Source organism: Microtus oregoni, unplaced genomic scaffold (assembly GCF_018167655.1).
Source record: "Microtus oregoni isolate MIOR12 unplaced genomic scaffold, Mior012 000054F_ref0000373, whole genome shotgun sequence".
Lineage (NCBI taxonomy): Eukaryota > Metazoa > Chordata > Mammalia > Rodentia > Cricetidae > Microtus > Microtus oregoni.
The window spans coordinates 13,497,501-13,521,992 of record NW_024543830.1 but is presented as its reverse complement, the minus strand read 5'-3'; the positions used below and the strand labels follow the sequence as shown (position 1 = coordinate 13,521,992).

Below are 24,492 nucleotides of genomic sequence, written 5' to 3'. Positions count from 1 at the left end.
TACAGATGCCAGTGGATATTTTAATTTTCCTGGTGAGACATGTCCACCAGAGTAACTAGGGATGACTGGACCACCTTTGACTAGGGAGCCTGTGAGAGCCCCCAAAGGAGGTTCCCAAAGGTATCAGGTTGCCTTATCTGTCTTTTGTATATGTACATTCATTGGTGCAAATCTGACCATTGCCACAACTTCTACATAATTCAGAAGATTGAGACCTTCTACTTTTGCCATTCCCAGAGTGGACATTATCTCTAAATACCTGTGCTTGGTAGTCTTTTCCTACTGTTAGTTTTCCATGTTCAACTTCAAAATGGTAGTCTTTCCTTTACCTTATTATATCTTATTCTTGTCATGTTTAATTAATATCTCTTAGAAGACTTTTCTTTTCTAATGAAAGACAGAAAGAGAATAGATCTTCCTGGGAAGGGAAGTAGGGAAGAATGGGAGGAGAAAAGGAAGGGGAAAGTATAATTCTGATATAGTATATGATAAAATATCTAGCTTAAATAAAAGGAAAATATCTTTATACATATATATAAAAAACTTGTTTTTTTAACTTTTTTTATTGAGAAAAGAGAAAAAAAACAAATTTCCTCCTCCTCCCAGCCTCCCATTTCCCTCCCCCTCCTCCCACCCTTCTCCCCCTCCCCCCACTCCTCTCCCCCTCCCTCTCCAGCCCAAAGAGCAGTCAGATTTCCCTGCCCTGTGGTAAGTCCTAGGTCCTCCCCACTCCGTGCATTTCTAGGAAGGTGAACATCCAAACTGGCTAGGCTCCCACAAAGCCAGCACATTACGTAGATTCAAAATCCCATGCCATTGTCCTTGGGTTCTCATCAGCCCTCATTGTTCGCCATGCTCAGAGAGTCCAGTTTTATCCCATGCTTTTTCAGTCACAGTCCAGCTGGCCTTGGTGAGCTCTCAATAGATCAGCTCCACTGTCTCAGTGGGTGGGTGCTCCCCTCGTGGTCCCGACTTCTTTGCTCATGTTCTCCCTCCTTCTGCTCCTCATCGGGACCTTGGGAGCTCAGTCCAGTGCTCCAGTGTGGGTCTCTGTCTCTGTCTCCATCCATCACCAGATGAAGGTTCTATGATGATATGCAAGATATTCGTCAGTATTGCTCTAGGATAGGGTCATTTCAGGTTCCCCATCCTCAGCTGCCCAAGGAACTAACTGGGGACCTCGGCTTGGGTATCTGGGAGCCACTCTAGGTTCAAGTCTCTTGCCAACCCTAAGGTGGCTCCCTTAACAAAGAACCGTGCTTCCGTGCTCCCCCATCCAACCTTCCTTCATCCCAATCCTCCCCCTTTCCCAAGATCCCCCCCATTCTCCCCTTCTCCCTTTTCTCTCCCCATTACCCTTACCCCCATCCCACCCCACCCCCAAGATCTCAATTTTCTCCCCGGCAATTTTGTCTACTTCCCATAGTCAAGAGGACAACTATATGCTTTTCCTTTGGTTCACCTTCTTACTTAGCTTCTTTGGGATCACCAAGTGTAGACTCCGTGACCCTTGTTTATGGCTAGAAACCAATTATGAGTGAGTACATCCCATGTTCATCTTTTTGGCTCTGGGATACCTCACTCAGGATAGTGTTTTCTATTCATAATATAGAAACAGAAGAGTCATTGCCAAATTCCTTTTATGAAGCTACAGTTACTCTGATACCAAAACCGCACAAAGACTCAACCAAGAAAGAAAATTATAGACCAATCTCACTCATGAACATCGATGCAAAAATCCTCAACAAAATACTGGCAAACCGAATCCAAGAACACGTTAGGAAAATTATCCATTATGATCAAGTAGGCTTCATCCCAGGGATGCAGGGCTGGTTCAACATACGAAAATCTATCAATGTAATCCATCATATAAATAAACTGAAAGAAAAAAACCATATGATCATTTCATTAGATGCTGAAAAAGCATTTGACAAAATTCAACACCCCTTTATGATAAAAGTATTGGAGAGATTAGGGATACAAGGGTCATACCTAAATATAATAAAAGCTATATACAGCAAGCCGACAGCTAACATTAAATTAAACGGAGAGAAACTCAAAGCCATCCCGCTTAACTCAGGAACACGACAAGGCTGTCCACTCTCGCCATACCTCTTCAATATAGTACTCGAAGTTCTAGCAATAGCAATAAGACAACATAAGGGGATCAAAGGGATTCGAATTGGAAAGGAAGAAGTTAAACTTTCGTTATTTGCAGATGATATGATAGTGTACATAAGCGACCCCCAAAACTCCACCAAAGAACTTTTACAGCTGATAAACAGCTTTAGTAATGTGGCAGGATACAAGATAAACTCCAAAAAATCAGTCGCCCTCTTATACACAAAGGATATGGAAGCAGAGAGGGAAATCAGAGAAGCTTCACCATTCACGATAGCCACAAACAGCATAAAATATCTTGGCGTAACTCTAACCAAGGAAGTGAAAGATCTATTTGACAAGAACTTTAAGGCATTGAAGAAAGAAATTGAGGAGTATACCAGAAAATGGAAGGACCTTCCTTGCTCTTGGATTGGGAGGATCAACATAGTAAAAATGGCAATTCTACCAAAGGCAATTTATAGATTCAATGCAATCCCCATCAGGGTCCCATCAAAATTCTTCACAGATCTTGAGAGGACAATAATCAACTTTATATGGAAAAACAAAAAACCCAGGATAGCCAAAACAATCCTATACAATAAAGGATTGTCTGGAGGCATTACCATCCCTGACTTCAAACTCTATTACAGAGCTACAGTGATGAAAACAGTGTGGTACTGGCATAAAAACAGAGAAGTTGACCAATGGAATCGTATAGAAGACCCGAATTTTAACCCACAAACCTATGAACGCCTCATTTTTGATAAAGGAGCCAAAAGTATACAATGGAAGAAAGAAAGCATTTTTAACAAATGGTGCTGGCATAACTGGATGTCAACCTGTAGAAGAATGAAAATAGACCCATATCTATCACCATGCACAAAACTCAAGTCCAAATGGATTAAAGACCTCACTATCAGTCAGAACACAGTGAACCTGATAGAAGAGAAAGTGGGAAATACCCTACAGGAGATGGGCACAGGAGATCGCTTCCTATGTCTAACCCCAACAGCACAGACTTTAAGGGCAACATTGAATAAATGGGACCTACTAAAACTGAGAAGCTTCTGTAAAGCAAAGGACACTGTCACCAAGACAAATAGGCAACCTACTGACTGGGAGAAGATCTTCACCAACCCCGCAACAGACAAAGGTCTGATCTCCAAAATATATAGAGAACTCAGGAAACTAGACTTTAAAATGCTAATTAACCCAATTAAAAAATGGGGCACTGAACTGAACAGAGAATTCTCAGCAGAGGAAGTTCAAATGGCCAAAAGACACTTAAGGTCATGCTCAACCTCCTTAGCAATCAGGGAAATGCAAATCAAAACAACTTTGAGATATCATCTTACACCTGTCAGAATGGCTAAAATAAAAAACTCCAATGATAGCCTTTGCTGGAGAGGCTGTGGAGGAAGGGGAACACTCATCCATTGCTGGTGGGAATGCAATCTTGTGCAACCACTTTGGAAATCGGTGTTTTGGTTTCTCAGGAAATTCGGGATCAACTTACCCCTGGACCCAGCAATACCACTCCTGGGAATATACCCAAGAGATGCCCTATCACATGACAAGAGCATTTGTTCAACTATGTTCATAGCAGTATTATTTGTAATAGCCAGAACCTGGAAACAACCTAGATGCCCTTCAATGGAAGAATGGATGAAGAAAGTGTGGAATATCTACACATTAGAGTACTATGCTGCGTTATATAAAAAACTTGTATAGCGGTAGGTTTTCAAAAAGCCTTTAGTATAGATTGGCACTCCCCTTATTTTTTCCTTTATTCTGCCCACCATCCCCTCCCCCATTTAAACCTTCTATTCTATTTTCCTTTTATCTATTTATAACTATATTATATTTATTTTCTTTGAAAGAATGTACCCTCATCTCTCCAGATGAAGGTTCTATGATGATATGCAAGATATTCGTCAGTATTGCTCTAGGATAGGGTCATTTCAGGTTCCCCATCCTCAGCTGCCCAAGGAACTAACTGGGGACCTCGGCTTGGGTATCTGGGAGCCACTCTAGGTTCAAGTCTCTTGCCAACCCTAAGGTGGCTCCCTTAACAAAGAACCGTGCTTCCGTGCTCCCCCATCCAACCTTCCTTCATCCCAATCCTCCCCCTTTCCCAAGATCCCCCCCATTCTCCCCTTCTCCCTTTTCTCTCCCCATTACCCTTACCCCCATCCCACCCCACCCCCAAGATCTCAATTTTCTCCCCGGCAATTTTGTCTACTTCCCATAGTCAAGAGGACAACTATATGCTTTTCCTTTGGTTCACCTTCTTACTTAGCTTCTTTGGGATCACCAAGTGTAGACTCCGTGACCCTTGTTTATGGCTAGAAACCAATTATGAGTGAGTACATCCCATGTTCATCTTTTTGGCTCTGGGATACCTCACTCAGGATAGTGTTTTCTATTCATAATATAGAAACAGAAGAGTCATTGCCAAATTCCTTTTATGAAGCTACAGTTACTCTGATACCAAAACCGCACAAAGACTCAACCAAGAAAGAAAATTATAGACCAATCTCACTCATGAACATCGATGCAAAAATCCTCAACAAAATACTGGCAAACCGAATCCAAGAACACGTTAGGAAAATTATCCATTATGATCAAGTAGGCTTCATCCCAGGGATGCAGGGCTGGTTCAACATACGAAAATCTATCAATGTAATCCATCATATAAATAAACTGAAAGAAAAAAACCATATGATCATTTCATTAGATGCTGAAAAAGCATTTGACAAAATTCAACACCCCTTTATGATAAAAGTATTGGAGAGATTAGGGATACAAGGGTCATACCTAAATATAATAAAAGCTATATACAGCAAGCCGACAGCTAACATTAAATTAAACGGAGAGAAACTCAAAGCCATCCCGCTTAACTCAGGAACACGACAAGGCTGTCCACTCTCGCCATACCTCTTCAATATAGTACTCGAAGTTCTAGCAATAGCAATAAGACAACATAAGGGGATCAAAGGGATTCGAATTGGAAAGGAAGAAGTTAAACTTTCGTTATTTGCAGATGATATGATAGTGTACATAAGCGACCCCCAAAACTCCACCAAAGAACTTTTACAGCTGATAAACAGCTTTAGTAATGTGGCAGGATACAAGATAAACTCCAAAAAATCAGTCGCCCTCTTATACACAAAGGATATGGAAGCAGAGAGGGAAATCAGAGAAGCTTCACCATTCACGATAGCCACAAACAGCATAAAATATCTTGGCGTAACTCTAACCAAGGAAGTGAAAGATCTATTTGACAAGAACTTTAAGGCATTGAAGAAAGAAATTGAGGAGTATACCAGAAAATGGAAGGACCTTCCTTGCTCTTGGATTGGGAGGATCAACATAGTAAAAATGGCAATTCTACCAAAGGCAATTTATAGATTCAATGCAATCCCCATCAGGGTCCCATCAAAATTCTTCACAGATCTTGAGAGGACAATAATCAACTTTATATGGAAAAACAAAAAACCCAGGATAGCCAAAACAATCCTATACAATAAAGGATTGTCTGGAGGCATTACCATCCCTGACTTCAAACTCTATTACAGAGCTACAGTGATGAAAACAGTGTGGTACTGGCATAAAAACAGAGAAGTTGACCAATGGAATCGTATAGAAGACCCGAATTTTAACCCACAAACCTATGAACGCCTCATTTTTGATAAAGGAGCCAAAAGTATACAATGGAAGAAAGAAAGCATTTTTAACAAATGGTGCTGGCATAACTGGATGTCAACCTGTAGAAGAATGAAAATAGACCCATATCTATCACCATGCACAAAACTCAAGTCCAAATGGATTAAAGACCTCACTATCAGTCAGAACACAGTGAACCTGATAGAAGAGAAAGTGGGAAATACCCTACAGGAGATGGGCACAGGAGATCGCTTCCTATGTCTAACCCCAACAGCACAGACTTTAAGGGCAACATTGAATAAATGGGACCTACTAAAACTGAGAAGCTTCTGTAAAGCAAAGGACACTGTCACCAAGACAAATAGGCAACCTACTGACTGGGAGAAGATCTTCACCAACCCCGCAACAGACAAAGGTCTGATCTCCAAAATATATAGAGAACTCAGGAAACTAGACTTTAAAATGCTAATTAACCCAATTAAAAAATGGGGCACTGAACTGAACAGAGAATTCTCAGCAGAGGAAGTTCAAATGGCCAAAAGACACTTAAGGTCATGCTCAACCTCCTTAGCAATCAGGGAAATGCAAATCAAAACAACTTTGAGATATCATCTTACACCTGTCAGAATGGCTAAAATAAAAAACTCCAATGATAGCCTTTGCTGGAGAGGCTGTGGAGGAAGGGGAACACTCATCCATTGCTGGTGGGAATGCAATCTTGTGCAACCACTTTGGAAATCGGTGTTTTGGTTTCTCAGGAAATTCGGGATCAACTTACCCCTGGACCCAGCAATACCACTCCTGGGAATATACCCAAGAGATGCCCTATCACATGACAAGAGCATTTGTTCAACTATGTTCATAGCAGTATTATTTGTAATAGCCAGAACCTGGAAACAACCTAGATGCCCTTCAATGGAAGAATGGATGAAGAAAGTGTGGAATATCTACACATTAGAGTACTATGCTGCGTTATATAAAAAACTTGTATAGCGGTAGGTTTTCAAAAAGCCTTTAGTATAGATTGGCACTCCCCTTATTTTTTCCTTTATTCTGCCCACCATCCCCTCCCCCATTTAAACCTTCTATTCTATTTTCCTTTTATCTATTTATAACTATATTATATTTATTTTCTTTGAAAGAATGTACCCTCATCTCTCCAGATGAAGGTTCTATGATGATATGCAAGATATTCGTCAGTATTGCTCTAGGATAGGGTCATTTCAGGTTCCCCATCCTCAGCTGCCCAAGGAACTAACTGGGGACCTCGGCTTGGGTATCTGGGAGCCACTCTAGGTTCAAGTCTCTTGCCAACCCTAAGGTGGCTCCCTTAACAAAGAACCGTGCTTCCGTGCTCCCCCATCCAACCTTCCTTCATCCCAATCCTCCCCCTTTCCCAAGATCCCCCCCATTCTCCCCTTCTCCCTTTTCTCTCCCCATTACCCTTACCCCCATCCCACCCCACCCCCAAGATCTCAATTTTCTCCCCGGCAATTTTGTCTACTTCCCATAGTCAAGAGGACAACTATATGCTTTTCCTTTGGTTCACCTTCTTACTTAGCTTCTTTGGGATCACCAAGTGTAGACTCCGTGACCCTTGTTTATGGCTAGAAACCAATTATGAGTGAGTACATCCCATGTTCATCTTTTTGGCTCTGGGATACCTCACTCAGGATAGTGTTTTCTATTCATAATATAGAAACAGAAGAGTCATTGCCAAATTCCTTTTATGAAGCTACAGTTACTCTGATACCAAAACCGCACAAAGACTCAACCAAGAAAGAAAATTATAGACCAATCTCACTCATGAACATCGATGCAAAAATCCTCAACAAAATACTGGCAAACCGAATCCAAGAACACGTTAGGAAAATTATCCATTATGATCAAGTAGGCTTCATCCCAGGGATGCAGGGCTGGTTCAACATACGAAAATCTATCAATGTAATCCATCATATAAATAAACTGAAAGAAAAAAACCATATGATCATTTCATTAGATGCTGAAAAAGCATTTGACAAAATTCAACACCCCTTTATGATAAAAGTATTGGAGAGATTAGGGATACAAGGGTCATACCTAAATATAATAAAAGCTATATACAGCAAGCCGACAGCTAACATTAAATTAAACGGAGAGAAACTCAAAGCCATCCCGCTTAACTCAGGAACACGACAAGGCTGTCCACTCTCGCCATACCTCTTCAATATAGTACTCGAAGTTCTAGCAATAGCAATAAGACAACATAAGGGGATCAAAGGGATTCGAATTGGAAAGGAAGAAGTTAAACTTTCGTTATTTGCAGATGATATGATAGTGTACATAAGCGACCCCCAAAACTCCACCAAAGAACTTTTACAGCTGATAAACAGCTTTAGTAATGTGGCAGGATACAAGATAAACTCCAAAAAATCAGTCGCCCTCTTATACACAAAGGATATGGAAGCAGAGAGGGAAATCAGAGAAGCTTCACCATTCACGATAGCCACAAACAGCATAAAATATCTTGGCGTAACTCTAACCAAGGAAGTGAAAGATCTATTTGACAAGAACTTTAAGGCATTGAAGAAAGAAATTGAGGAGTATACCAGAAAATGGAAGGACCTTCCTTGCTCTTGGATTGGGAGGATCAACATAGTAAAAATGGCAATTCTACCAAAGGCAATTTATAGATTCAATGCAATCCCCATCAGGGTCCCATCAAAATTCTTCACAGATCTTGAGAGGACAATAATCAACTTTATATGGAAAAACAAAAAACCCAGGATAGCCAAAACAATCCTATACAATAAAGGATTGTCTGGAGGCATTACCATCCCTGACTTCAAACTCTATTACAGAGCTACAGTGATGAAAACAGTGTGGTACTGGCATAAAAACAGAGAAGTTGACCAATGGAATCGTATAGAAGACCCGAATTTTAACCCACAAACCTATGAACGCCTCATTTTTGATAAAGGAGCCAAAAGTATACAATGGAAGAAAGAAAGCATTTTTAACAAATGGTGCTGGCATAACTGGATGTCAACCTGTAGAAGAATGAAAATAGACCCATATCTATCACCATGCACAAAACTCAAGTCCAAATGGATTAAAGACCTCACTATCAGTCAGAACACAGTGAACCTGATAGAAGAGAAAGTGGGAAATACCCTACAGGAGATGGGCACAGGAGATCGCTTCCTATGTCTAACCCCAACAGCACAGACTTTAAGGGCAACATTGAATAAATGGGACCTACTAAAACTGAGAAGCTTCTGTAAAGCAAAGGACACTGTCACCAAGACAAATAGGCAACCTACTGACTGGGAGAAGATCTTCACCAACCCCGCAACAGACAAAGGTCTGATCTCCAAAATATATAGAGAACTCAGGAAACTAGACTTTAAAATGCTAATTAACCCAATTAAAAAATGGGGCACTGAACTGAACAGAGAATTCTCAGCAGAGGAAGTTCAAATGGCCAAAAGACACTTAAGGTCATGCTCAACCTCCTTAGCAATCAGGGAAATGCAAATCAAAACAACTTTGAGATATCATCTTACACCTGTCAGAATGGCTAAAATAAAAAACTCCAATGATAGCCTTTGCTGGAGAGGCTGTGGAGGAAGGGGAACACTCATCCATTGCTGGTGGGAATGCAATCTTGTGCAACCACTTTGGAAATCGGTGTTTTGGTTTCTCAGGAAATTCGGGATCAACTTACCCCTGGACCCAGCAATACCACTCCTGGGAATATACCCAAGAGATGCCCTATCACATGACAAGAGCATTTGTTCAACTATGTTCATAGCAGTATTATTTGTAATAGCCAGAACCTGGAAACAACCTAGATGCCCTTCAATGGAAGAATGGATGAAGAAAGTGTGGAATATCTACACATTAGAGTACTATGCTGCGTTATATAAAAAACTTGTATAGCGGTAGGTTTTCAAAAAGCCTTTAGTATAGATTGGCACTCCCCTTATTTTTTCCTTTATTCTGCCCACCATCCCCTCCCCCATTTAAACCTTCTATTCTATTTTCCTTTTATCTATTTATAACTATATTATATTTATTTTCTTTGAAAGAATGTACCCTCCTGCCTAATGCCTTTAATTACCTAATCTCTGTGGCTATTCACAGGAAGCATGCACATTTAAGCTTAAAGTCAAACACCCACATGTAAGAGAAAATATATAATGATTATCCTTTGAGTCCGGGTTACCTTGCTCAGGATGATGGCTTCTAATTCCATCCATTTAGCTGCAAATTTCATTTTTCTTGAGAGCTGAATAATGCTATATTGTATAAATGTGTCATGTTTTCATTATCTACTCATCAGTTGATGGTAATCTGGGCTGTTTCCCATTTCTGGCTCTTATGAATACTACAGCAGTGACCATGTATGATAATCAAGTATTTCTAGAGTAAGATGTAGAGTTCATTGAGTATATATACCTATAAGTGATGGACTGGATCTTGAAGTACATTGATTTTCAGCTTAATAAATGGGAGAAAATATCTGCAAACCATTTATCTTACTAAGGATGCTATCCCAAATATATCAAGAACTCATCTCAATAGCAAGAAAAGAACCTAATTGTAAAGGTAGAAGACCCCAAGTAGACATTTTTTAAAAATAATATAAATGTCCTAAAGATATATAAAAATAGTTGATCCATTACTCATAAGAGAAATGCAAACCAAAACATTACTGAGTGGATTTTATCAAAAACAGAACAGATAAGCCATATTGTCTGTGATAGCACTTCAATATTCATTGTAGCATTACTCTTAGTTATTTAAGGTACATAATCACTGCAAAAGTCTAGAAAAGAATGAAACTTTAAAAGTTATGTGCTATGATATGCAATGAATTATGTTATTCAATCTTTAAAAGAATAAAAGCTGCCATTTTCACCAAAATTTTTAACTTTAAAGATATGTTAACTGAAATTAACAAGGCACAGATCAACAACAAATACAAGATCTCACTTATAATCAAAATTTAAAATATTTGAACTCATAGAAGTAACGGCAGAATTTTATCTTTTGCTTTTATTGGAAATAGATTCCTTTCTCATAAAATACACCCTGATTATTGTTTCTCCCCCCTCAACAACTCCCATTCCTCCACCTTTACTTTTCCCTCTCTATTCAATCTCTTTCTGTCTATTATTACAAAAGAACAGACTTCTAAAAGATAGCTGAACATGACAAAATAAAATACATTAATGAAGCAAAAACTATCATATTGAAGTTATAATGTTTAATCCTTTAAGAAAGGATTAAAGAGATGTTGGTCAACCACGCAAACTTTTAGTGAGATAGAAAGAATGAGTTCAGAGCTTATCTCTACAACATAGGGCCTACAATTCACAGCACTGTATTATATGTTGAAAACCATTTGCATCAACAGGAAATCAAAAGATCCTGTCTATCCACAGGTTCTTCATCCTGACAATGATGCCTTTGTGAGTTTCATCACGTGGGGCATGCCATAAATCAAACAGGGAAATATCACAGAAGAGGGGGTAGAAAGAAACAGAGACGGTGGACTACAGTAAAAAAAAAAGTGTTTTCCAGATATAACACGGAAATTGCACGTATGAATTCACTGCTGTTGGAACAGCGTGCACAGGACAACCAAAATCTCAAGCCAGACAAAATACATGCATGGAAAGAAAGGTGGGTGTGAGGTCACATTTCCAGCTGAAGCACTGGTGCCAAATGATAGGATCTGGGAGAGTGGTGAGACTTGTAGGCAAACCATATTCCAGTAGGTTCCCACACACTCAAGAATATATAGACAGCACAAATTAGACTATGTTTAAAACAAAACTGAGGACACTAAAGTTGCATAGGTAGAGAAAGAGAGAATCTTGGGAGGTTTGAGAAGGAAGTGATATGATTTGAATGTATTATACAAATTCTCAAAATTAATTTTAATGAGTAAAAGATGATAGGTAGATGATAGATGATGATGATGATGAAGATAGATAGATAGATAGATAGATAGATAGATAGATAGATAGATAGACATTGACTTATTAAAGTCACTTTTGAGTAATATCTTCAAAGGAACTGTTACTTGGCAACAACTGTTCCGGATGATACTATTTTAGATATTTATCTGTTTCTTTTACCTGTTTTTTAGGTCATTGAAAGCTGTGTAGAAGCTTATCATCCTATGGTGGTGATCTCATTGTTCTGCATCCCAGCAAAAGCATAGATCAGGTGAGCACACAGGCAAGGGTCCAATGTTATTAAGCATAAAATATTCCTGGCCTGGCCGATATTGGCCCCAGTTGGAGAAGTAGCATACCAGATAGTAGGCAGACCCTGTAGTGGTCAAAAATAAGTATGATGGTCCACTATAGACATTACTGGGCTATGATAAAAGTTTGGGCTTTGTTTATGCCCCCAACCTTACCCACCTCATAAGCCTAATCTCCAGCTGGAGGTGACTAGTTGAACACTCTGACAGGTAAGTTAAGAAATTGTATATATTCTTTTTGAGAGTTTGGAGAATCTTAGACTTCTTCTAAGATGGAATACTCATAGTTCTTCAAGCCCAGTGGTCCCATGAAGCTCAGTGAATGAGAATTTAAGAACCCTTAGGTGGTCAGGGTATAGAGGATAGTAGTAACAACTGAGCTGAATGTTTGCTACTCCACAAAACCAATGCATCTCTCTCTTTCTATTATGTTGTATCTCTTGTTTCATTTCCCAAAATAGAGTAACACTTGAATGTTGTTGAATTAATCAAAAAAGAACATTTGAGATTTAGTCAACTAGCAGGTATAGACCCAGCATAGATTATAGTGCCTTTCATTACTGATGAAATTAAAAAAAAAATATGGGAAGACAATGAACCTTGGCAAAGAGCTTGTGCTAATTTTTTAGGAGATATTAACAGCACTTACCCCAAAAGCAATAGAATTAACCTTATAAAGAGAACTATTTGGATCCTTCCCCGCATTTTATGGGACACAATTGTATAGACTGAAAACTGTACATTCTATACTGATGCAAAAAAATCAGGAAATGCATGGTACAAATCAGAAAATTTAATTAAGGCAGACATCAATTAGGGGTTGATTATAATTGTTATAGGTGTGGGGGCTGGGGGAAAATTTTGTAGGCTAAGGGATATCTTTGAAAAAGAAAAGAGAAATTGGATGGGATAATAGATTAGTGTGAGCTTACTCACACCAATAATAATAGTGAGTACCAGAATGAATACTTGTAAGGTATTATTTATAGGTGATTTATATTGGTATAGATTCTTTTATATTAATACAAACTTAAATTATATTGAATATGTTCCGATTTTTGTCTACAATATTTGTATACCTTGGCAAAGTTACTTTGTCATGTTGTATGCATGTATGCATGTTTCTACCTCTGCTTAAGAAATTTTATATGTTGATACATTTTGAGGTCATTGATCTCATTTGTTGCACAGTTGTTTAAAGATTGTTTCATATTCTTATATGAAGTCTTAGTCTTTAAGCTATATAAATATTACGAATTATAGGTCAATAGCCATCCACGTTTGTCATACTTATAGTTAGATAGTTCTTTAGATACATACAGATTGTATTCTGCATAGATAGGTAATCTTCAGCCACTTTAAAGAACTGTAGAATGTGGCATTTTAATAACTTAGGGTTCTATTGATGTGAGACATGATCGCTCCTGGCAGAACCAATCTATTTCCGAGAGAATGTTGAGCACCACTGGTAGCTTGTTTTCTTCTTAGCAAAACTGACCTTTGGGCAAGGAACTGCACATGCATGGACCACTGACAAAATGTGTGATGTCCAGACAGGACAATCAGGATACAAGAAAAAAGACTGTCAAATCCTGCCAATACAGGGTAAGATGGTTTTGAAAACTTTCCTGCCTCTGAAAATCGTCTGTCAGTTACTCTAAGACTTAGCTAAAGTTGGCTGCTTCAACATTGAAAATGAGACTTTGGGTGATTGCCCAGGTAGCCAGTTGTCTCTGTTATTTATTGCACATTTTGGAAGTTGTTTGATTGTACTACCTGCTTACTCAAGTAATATTATTTCTCTTTTCGGGTCTTTGATGGGGTTGAAGACTAGATAGTCATAGTTACTTTCTTATCATGATTGGCCAAGTTATCTATAATACAAAGACTTAGACTCCTTAGGATAGGATAATTATTGAGACATTTATCACATTTCTTGCTTGATATTGTTGTTGATAGTTGTAATTTTAATTTTTATACTTGATATTTGTTCTTTTTTACTGTTGATAAATTTATTGTATTAAAATTATATATAAAATGCCGATCTATACAGAGGCATTTAACACATAATATATACAATTAACTTTTAAAACTTAAAATTTACAATAATTGTGAATATAAAATTGACATTGAAACAGTCTCCCAAAGCAATTTATTTGGTTGTTCTTGTTCGAAGCTGTCATTTGAGAATCTGATGATCACTCTCTTTTACTTTCTGTTCCATTAAAATCACTTGTCCAGATATATTGGTGGGAGATATGGGAGATGAAATTTTATTTATGTATAATTTGTTGGCGTTTTTTTTTTTTTAGCTGAGACAAGTTTTCTTTACTTGGTTCTTTGGAGAACTCGTTTCAATTATCTGTTTTACTTTGGATAGAAGAATTGTTGGAGAAGGCAAGAAGTCTCTAAATGCTATAGTGTTCCCTCTCTTTGATAGAGGCTATGTCAGCACTAACTGTAGATCTGCCTGACTCCATAAAGAATATATTTTCTTAGATGATGGACATAAGAAAACCTTTTGATCCTTTTTCATAGAAGAATATCTACGCTCTGAACCTGGGAACTGCATGTTATATCTGGGTCTAAAATTCTTATTTTCACATTTCACCAAGTCCTCGTCTATTTCATTACATTTTCTCTTCCGTGCCTTGGGAATGTTTATTGTGACCGGTATAGCACAACCAGGGGGCTTCACTGCCATTCTGTTTGGTTGCAAAAGTGTAAACTGAAACTCCAATTCAGATTTTGGAAATCGAGTGCTTTGCACATTTTCTGTTGAAACTTCACAAAAGTCGAGAACTACAGATCCATCCTCTGCTGCCTTCCTAGATATTTCAAAACTTGTTGATTGAGGTTCAGTTTCAACTACACCAAGATCTAATGAATGCTCAGGCTTGAGATTCACGGTTTGGTTTTCTGGCCCTGCGCTCTCTGCTGCAGCCCTTGTCAGTTGCTGGACTTCCTTGTCCTTGTGTTGGCTGTGGAGAGCACCGCCTTCATCTGCACCTCCACGGCTGTGATCCGCGGTCCGCTCCTCTCTCCACTTGAAGGTCACCCATTTTCTCTACAGTTGTGCTGTTAGAGTTTCCACTTCATTCTGTAGCTTTAAACAGCACTCCCATCTTCGGCATATTTTTTTTCATTTCTCTGTTTCGTAGGTTTTCAGTTTCTTTTGCTTGAGTGGTAAGGATCACCTTTTCTTCTAACCACTTCTTTCTATCAGGTTTATATTTCTCTTTGAATTTCTGCAGCTCATCCTGAAGTTTACTGAGCTACTTCTTAAGTGCACCTGGATCCTCCACAGGGTCTTATTTGACCTTTCGTTACCTCTAGCTTCGAGATCTTGGAATTTTTCTTTCCACTTATCCAATTCTTGGCTTGCCACGCAGCTTCCTCTAACTTGGCTTCAAGCACTGGTCTTGTTCCACCTGAGTTTGTTCTTGCTCCTCTGGTGTCGATCTCATGGCTTCAGTCACCTGCCCTTTAACACTGGGATCTTTGCACACTCTCCCCTACTGCTGTACAGTTTCTTCCATTTTGTGATTGTTTAACTGGTCCTTGAGCTGCTGGATGGTCTGCTGTTTTATCTCTATTTCTGGAGAATACTGGTTTTTCTTTTTCTCCAGTTCATTAAATTTATTTTTTTTTATTGAGAAAAGGAGAAAAAAAACAAGTTTCCACCTCCTCCCAGCCTCCCATTTCCCTCCCCCTCCTCCCACCCTTCTCCCCCTCCTCCGACCCTTCTCCCCCTCCCCCCACTCCTCTCCCCCTCCCTCTCCAGTCCAAAGAGCAGTCAGGGTTCCCTGCCCTGTGGTAAGTCCTAGGTCCTCCCCTCTCCATCCATTCCTAGGAAGGTGAACATCCAAACTGGCTAGGCTCAGTGGGTAAAAGTGCCTTTGTGTCATAGTGACAGTGTCCTTTGCTTTACAGAAGCTTCTCAGTTTTAGTAGGTCCCATTTATTCAATGTTGCCCTTAATGTCTGTGCTTCTGGGGTTATACATAGGAAGCGATCTCCTGTGCCCATCTGTTGTAGGGTATTTCCCACTTTCTCTTCAATCAGGTTCAGTGTGTTCGGGCTGATATTGAGGTCTTTAATCCATTTGGACTTGAGTTTGGTGCACGGTGAGAGATATGGGTCTATTTTCATTCTTCTACAGGTTGACATCCAGTTGTGCCAGCACCATTTGTTGAAGATGCTTTCTTTCTTCCATTGTTTACTTTTAGCTCCTTTTTTGAAAATGAGGTGTTCATAGGTTTGTGGGATAAAATCCGGGTCTTCTATACTATTCCATTGGTCGACTTCTCTGTTTTTATGCCAGTACCACACTGTTTTCATTACTGTAGCTCTGTAATAGAGTTTGAAGTCAGGGATGGTAATGCCTCCAGAAGATCCTTTATTGTATAGGATTGTTTTGGCTATCCTGGGTTTTTTGTTTTTCCATATAAAGTTGATTATTGTCTTCTCCAGATCTGTGAAGAATTTTGATGGGATCTTGATGGGGATTGCATTGAATCTATAAATTGCCTTTGGTAGAATTGCCATTTTTACTATGTTGATCCTCCCAATCCAAGAGCAAGGGAGGTCCATCCATTTTTTGGTATCCTCTTCAATTTCTTTCTTCAATGCCTTAAAGTTCTTGTCAAATAGATCTTTCACTTCCTTGGTTAGATTTACCCCAAGATATTTTATGCTGTTTGTGGCTATCGTGAATGGTGAAGCTTCTCTGATTTCCCTCTCTGCTTCCATATCCTTTGTGTATAAGAGGGCGACTGATTTTTTGGAGTTTATCTTGTATCCTGCCACATTACTAAAGCTGTTTATCAGCTGTAAAAGTTCTTTGGTGGAGTTTTGGGGGTCGCTTATGTACACTATCATATCATCTGCGAATAACGAAAGTTTAACTTCTTCCTTTCCAATTCGAATCCCCTTGATCCCATTATGTTGTCTTATTGCTATTGCTAGAACTTCAAGCACTATATTGAAGAGGTATGGCGAGAGTGGACAGCCTTGTCGTGTTCCTGAGTTAAGCGGGATGGCTTTGAGTTTCTCTCCGTTTAATTTGATGTTAGCTGTCGGCTTGCTGTATATAGCTTTTATTATATTTAGGTATGACCTTTGTATCCCTAATCTCTCCAAGGCTTTTAACATAAATGGATGTTGAATTTTGTCAAATGCTTTTTCAGCATCTAATGAAATGATCATATGGTTTTTTTCTTTCAGTTTATTTATATGCTGGATTACATTGATAGATTTTCATATGTTGAACCAGCCCTGCATCTCAGGAATGAAGCCTACTTGATCATAATGGATAATTTTTCGGATGTGTTCTTGGATTCGGTTTGCCAGTATTTTGTTGAGGATTTTTGCGTCAATGTTCATGAGTGAGATTGGCCTGTAATTCTCTTTCCTGGTTGAGTCTTTGTGTGGTTTTGGTATCAGAGTAACTGTAGCTTCATAAAAGGAATTTGGTAATGACCCTTCTGTTTCTATATTGTGGAATACATTAAGGAGTATAGGTATTAGGTCTTCTTGGAAGTTCTGGTAGAATTCCGCATTGAAACCATCTGGTCCTGGGCTTTTTTTGGTAGGGAGGTTTTTGATAACAGCTTCTAATTCTTCGCGACTGACAGGTCTGTTTAGATTGTTCACCTGGTCCTGGTTTAATTTTGGTATATGGTATTTATCTAAAAAAGTGTCCATATCTTTTACATTTTCCAGTTTTGTGGCATACAGGCTTTTGTAGTAAGATCTAATGAGTCTCTGAATTTCCTCTGTGTCTGTGGTTATGTCCCCCTTTTCATTTCTGATCTTATTCATTTGCGTGTTCTCTCTCTGCCGTTTGATTAGATTGGATAGGGGTTTATCAATCTTGTTGATTTTCTCCAGGAACCAGCTTTTTGTTTCATTGATTCTTTGGATTGTTTTCTGTGTTTCTATTTTGTTGATTTCAGCCCTCAGTTTGATTATTTCCAGTCTTCTACTCCTCCTAGGTGAGTCTGCTTCTTTTTTTTCTAGAGCTTTCAGGTGGGCTGTTAAGTCTCAAATATGTGCTTTCTCTGTTTTCTTTAGGTGGGCACTTATTGCTATGAACTTTCCTCTTAGGACTGCGTTCATAGTGTCCCATAAGTTCGAGTATGTTGTTTCTTTATTTTCATTGAATTCAAGGAAGACTTTAATTTCTTTCTTTATTTCTTCCTTAATCCAGGTATGGTTCAGTAGTTGACTGTTCAATTTCCATGAGTCTGTAGGCTTTCTGGGGGTAGCATTGTTGTTGAATTCTAACTTTAATCCATGGTGATCTGATAAGACACAGGTGGTTACTAATATTTTTTTGTAACTGTGTAAGTTAGCTTTGTTGCCGAGTATGTGGTCAATTTTCGAGAAGGTTCCATGAGCTGCAGAGAAGAAGGTATATTCTTTCCTCTTTGGGTGGAATAATCTATAGATGTCTGTTAAGTCCATTTGCTTCATTACCTCCATTAATTCTCTAATTTCTCTGTTAGGTTTCTGTCTGATTGACCTGTCCATTGGTGAGAGAGGAGTGTTGAAGTCTCCTACTATTAGTGTGTGCGGTTTGATGGCTGCCTTGAGTTTTAGTAATGTTTCTTTTAGTTACATGGATGCTTTTATATTAGGGGCATAGATGTTCAAGATTGAGACTTCTTCCTGATGAATTGTTCCTGTTATGAGTATAAAATGTCCCTCTCCATCTCTTCTGATTGATTTAAGTTTGAAGTCAACTTTGTTAGAAATTAGTATGGCCACACCTGCTTGTTTCTTAGGTCCATTTGCTTGATAAGCCTTTTCCCATCCCTTTACTCTGAGTAGGTGCCTGTCTTTGTGGTTGAGGTGTGTTTCTTGTAGACAGCAGAATGTTGGATCCTGTTTTCTTATCCAATCTCTTAGCCTGTGCCTTTTTATAGGTGAGTTGAGCCCATTGATATTAAGTGATATTAATGACCAGTGGTTGTTAACTCCGGTCACTTTTTTAGTAGTAGGGTTTGTGTGTTTTCCTTCTTTGAGTTATGCTGGTGAAGGGTCTCTAGATGTCCGAGTTATTGTGGTCATTGTTGGACTCCTTGGTTAGTGATTTTCCTTTTATTATTTTCTGTAAGGCTGGATTTGTGGCTACGTATTGTTTAAATTTGTTTTTATCCAGGAAAATTTTGTTTTCTCCATATATAGTGAACAAAAGCTTGGCTGGATATAGTAGTCTGGGCTTGTATCCATGGTCTCTTAGTTTTTGGAGTACATCTATCCAGGACCTTCTGGCTTTCATGGTTTCCATAGAGAAGTCAGGTGTAAGTCTGATAGGTTTACCTTTATAAGTAACTTGGCCTTTTTCCTTTGTGGTTCTTAATTTCCTTTCTTTATTCTGTATATTTTGTGTTTTGATTATTATATGGCGAGGGGATTTTTTTTTTTTGATCCAGCCTATTTGGTGTTCTGTATGCTTCTTGAACCTTCATAGGTACATCTTTCTTCAGGTTGGGAAAGTTTTCTTCTATAATTTTATTAAGTATATTTTCTGGACCGTTGAGCTGCACTTCTCCTTCTTCTACTCCAATTATTCTTAGGTTTGGTCTTTTTATTGTGTCCCATATTTCCTGAATGTTTTGCGATGAGAGTTTGTTGGACTTGCTGTTTTCTTTGATCAGAGTGTTTATTTTCTCTATGTTATCCTCAGAATCTGAGATTCTTTCTTCTATCTCTTGTATTCTGCTGGTTATGCTTGATTCTGTAGTCTCTATTCGTTTACCTAGATTTTCCATGTCCAGCCGGCCCTCTGTTTGTGTTTTCTTCTTTGCCTCCATTTCAGTTTTCAAGTCATGAACTGTTTCCATTATCTGCTTGATTGTTTTTCCTTGGTTTCCTAGGGTATCATTCACTGATTTACTCAATTCCTCGAACTTTCTGTTATATTTCTCATCCATTTCTATAAGGGCATTTTTTATATGCTGTTTAAGGGTGTCAACCACTTTCATGAAGTCAGTTTTTTCTACTTCTTCTTGATTAAGGTGTTCATGTCCTCCTGTTGTGAGGTCGCTGGCTTCTGGTGGTTTCGTGTTGTTTTTCAGATTGTTGGGAGAATTCTTCCATTGGCGTCTGCCCATCTCTTCCTCCCAATACTCCCCTTTGGATCTTCTTTTACAGGATCAGGTCTTCTTGCCCACTGATGTACCTTCCCAGTTATGTCACTCCCCAGTGATGTTTCACTTGGTGCCCAGATCGAAACTCCATGCTGCTTGGTTAGCTCGTGAACAAAGGGCCCACCCTGCTTGCTGCAGGCAGGCTATGGGGACAAAGGAGCTGCCGCCCTTCCCTTTGCCCTCCCGATTAGGGTTTGGTCCCAGCGCCGGAGCAGGCTGAGCAGGGAGGCACTATGCTGCCAAAGAAGGGAGGGAGGGAGGGAGACAGGGGGTGGGGGGATCTGGATGTAAGCTGGATGGGATAGGAAGAGAGAGGAGGTATTGGGCAGTATAGCCCCTGTAGGATGGCCAGGAAGTGTGGGCGGGCTGAGGTATGTTCCTGGCTGCCACAGCACTCACTCACCACAATGATGTTTCACTTGGTGCCCAGATCGAAACTCCATGCTGCTTGGTTAGCTCGTGAACAAAGGGCCCACCCTGCTTGCTGCAGGCAGGCTATGGGGACAAAGGAGCTACCGCCGCCCCCCCCCCCCTTTGCCCTCCCGGTTCGGGTTCGGTCCCAGCGCCCTAGCAGGCTGAGCAGGGAGGCGCTATGCGGCCAAAGAAGGGAAGGAGGGAAGGAGACAGGGGTTGGGGGGATCTGAATGTAAGCTGGATGGGATAGGAAGAGAGAGGGGGTATCGGGCAGTATAGCCCCTGTAGGATGGCCAGGAAGATTGGGCAGGCTGAGGTATGTTCCCGGCTGCCACAGCACTCACTCACCACAATGATGTTTCACTCGGTGTTCAGATCGAAACTCTGTGCTGCTTGGTTAGCTCGCGAACAAAGGCAGCCTTGTACTTCTTTCCATAATCTCTCTGCTATGCTCAATCCTCTCTTCACTGAAAAATATGGCTTAGTGTTTGTTGGTTCAGTCTCTATCAGTTCCAATGCGCCTGTGTTAGTTAATTCTGAGTTTTCCTGCGGTATCCTTGATCCCTCTTGCTCCTACAATCCTTTCTCCCCACATCTGCAGGATTCCCCAAGCTCCACCTACTGTCTGAATGTGGAACTACATCTCTTTCCATTGGTTGCAAAATGAAGCTTCTCTGATGGCAATTGGGATAGCGACCAACCCCAGCACCTCCCATAGGCAGGACAGACTGTAAGTCAAAGGTTATAGTTATTAATTTTAGGCAGTTTATAACATGGTAGGTTTTTCTTTCTCTTTCAATTATGACAGACAATTTTACTGAGTATCATAGGCTAGGCTTGTCGTCATCTTTTAGGAACTAGAATGTATTAGTCCATGCTCTTCTAGGTTTCAAATATTCAGTTGAAAAATCAGTTCTTATTCTGGTGGATTTTCCTTTACATATGACTGGTGCCTTTTTTCCTTTGCCATTTTCAGCACACTTTTTTTGCTATATGTTTGCTATTTTAATTATGATAAGTTTGGTGTTTTTTCATTTCTGGTCTTGTCCATGTTCTATATATCTGTGTACTCATGTGTTTACTTAGCTTGGCAAATTTTTCTTCTATGATTTTCCTGAATTTACTGTTTAGTGACCTGGGATTCTTCACCATCATTTATGCCTATAATTTGAAGACTGGTTTTTGTTCATGGTGTCCTACATTTCCTGTACGTCTCTTTGTTCTGTGTGTGGTGTTGTTGTTGGATGAAATTTTGATGATATTCTGGCAATGATGTTTGCTTTAAGTCAACAGGCAGAGCTAGCCACTAGCTAACCAAAATTAATCATAGCAGTCTTGAAGGACTGAGGACACACAGGAGACAGGAAGTTGTAGGTAAGGGTTGAGTGAGAATATCAGCACTTTTAGAATGAAGACTGGGAGAGAAAACATTACTGGTGGCTTCTCTGTCACTTCCTTCATCATTCTGGTTTTTATCTCAATAACTGACTCCTAATTTTTTTTCATATTTCTGCCAGCAATGGAAGGGTTTTTCTCATGTAGCTAACATTTGTGTTTTTTATTTATTTTTTATTAAAAATTTCCACCTCCTCCCACTTCCCTCCACTCTCCCCACTCCCTCTCCCCCTCCCTCTCTAATCCAAAGAGCAATCAGGCTTCCCTGCCCTATGGAAAGTCCAAAGTCCTCCCCCCTTCACCAAGGTCCAGGAAGGTGAGCATCCAAACAGACTAGGCTCCCACAAAGCCTGTCCATGCAGTAGAATCAAAACTGCTAGCCCCATAATGGCTCCCACAATCAAAATGTCTCTTTCTTGCTCTCATCTCTGTCCTTCCTCCAACTCCACTATTCCATTCCCTCAAGTTCTCCTCCCCCTCCCCTTCTCCACTCGTTTCCCCCTTCTACCCTCACTACTCCCCCCACCACAATGCTCCCAATTTTGTCAGGAAATCTTATCAATGTAATCCACCGTATAAATAAACTGAAAGAAAAAAATATGATATCACATTAGATGCTGAAAAGCATTCAACAAAATCCAACATACCTTCATGATAAAAATCTTGAAGAGTTCAGGGATACAAGAAACATACCTAAACATAATAAAAACAGTGTACATCAAGCTGACAGCCAACATCAAATTAAATGGAGAGAAGTTCAAAGTGTCCCACTAAAATTAGGAACAAGACAAGATTATCCACTCTCCATATCTATTCTTGAAGTTCTTGCGAGAGCAATAAGACAAAAGAAGGAGAACAAGGGAATTCAAATTGGAAAAGAAGAAGTCAAACTATGGGAGGAAATAGTCAACTATGTTCATGGCATCACTATTTGTAATAGCCAGAACATAGAAACAACCTAGATGCCCCTCAACTGAAGAAATGGATAAAGAAAATGTAGCACACTCACACATATGAGTACTGCTCAGTGGTAAAAAGCAATGATATCTCATATTTTAATAAATAAAATTTTTGCTGTGTTGGAAGTTTTGTTCATTTAGAACTTGGAATGCATCTTCATGGGCCTTCTGTCTTTAAAAGTTTCTATCAAGTTTCTCCCCATTTAGAAAGATTTTATCTGTGGGATTATCATAAATCACCACTATTATGCTGTGATATATTTCTTGTATTCCTGGAGTCTCCAGGAAATGTATCATGATGAGATGCTGGATTTTGCAAAGGTTTTTTTCTGCATCTAATGAAATAAAAATTGGTTTTGTGTCTCTCACTCGATTTATGTTGTGAATTATGTTTATTGAAGTATATATGTTAACCCATCCCTATATGTCTGAGATGAAACCAAATTGATTATGATGGATAATCTTTATGAACTGCTCTCGAATTTGTTTGCATTTATTTTATTGAGGATATTCATATCTGTGTTCACAAGCAATATTGTTCTATAATTTTCTGTTTTATTGCATCTTTATCTGGTTTTGGTATCATGGGACTACTAGCATCATAAAAAATATAATTTATGGAATAATTTGAGAAACATGTCTATTAGCTATTCTTTGAAGTCAGGTAGAACTCTGTTTATTTATGATCTTTTAATAATGGCTCTATACCATTAGATGTTATAGGTCTATTTAAATTATTCACTTGATCTTTATTCAGTCTGGTTAGGATATATATGAATGTATATGTATATAATATACATTATATGTAATATAATATAAATATATATATACACACACATTAATCAGGTTTTATTCCAACTAACATGCCATTGCAAGTAAGTTGACCTCTCTGCTCTGTATCTATCAATACCTTTCATTACTCTGAGCTTTTACTCGTTGAAATATGCTTTATTATACCAGGATAGGCATCTTTTTTCTCTAGGTTTAGAAATTTCCTCAATAATTTTCTTAAGAATATTCTTTGATATATGGTATTTCATTTTCTATACCCATAATTATTTCATGGTGTCCCAAATTTCTCTTATGAATTTTCATATTTAAGCATTGACCATTGCTAACTGCTCCAATTCCTTTACCTTGACTTCCAGCTATGATACTATGCTTCTCACCTGATTCATTCATGAAGTTTTCCACTGACGTTTTTAGCTGGGATCATTAAGATTTCTTTTTCATTTTCAGCCTCATTTCACTTTGACTTCCTGCAAATGTTCTATCTCTTTAATGGGCATCTACTTTTATAGTTTGCATTGATGTTTTATCTTATTTAGCTCTCTGGCTTTGTTCTCTTGAAATATGTAATTCTTTGGATTGCTTGACTATATTTATCATTATTCCTTTGAATTCTTTATTCCAAAGTTCTTCTGTATCATTGTATAAAGTCAGTAATTTTGGAGAACACAGGTTGCCTAGACTTTTTATCTTGTTTTATTTCTGCACTGGGGGCTGAACATCTTGAAGTTAGTTAATTGGTAGAATTTATC

General features: G+C 39.0%; 1 pseudogene; it reads right to left on the bottom strand.

The window, feature by feature from the left end:
* Positions 1 to 14,382: 14,382 nt before the first annotated feature.
* Positions 14,383 to 15,657, bottom strand: LOC121437889 (annotated as a pseudogene).
* Positions 15,658 to 24,492: the final 8,835 nt, after the last annotated feature.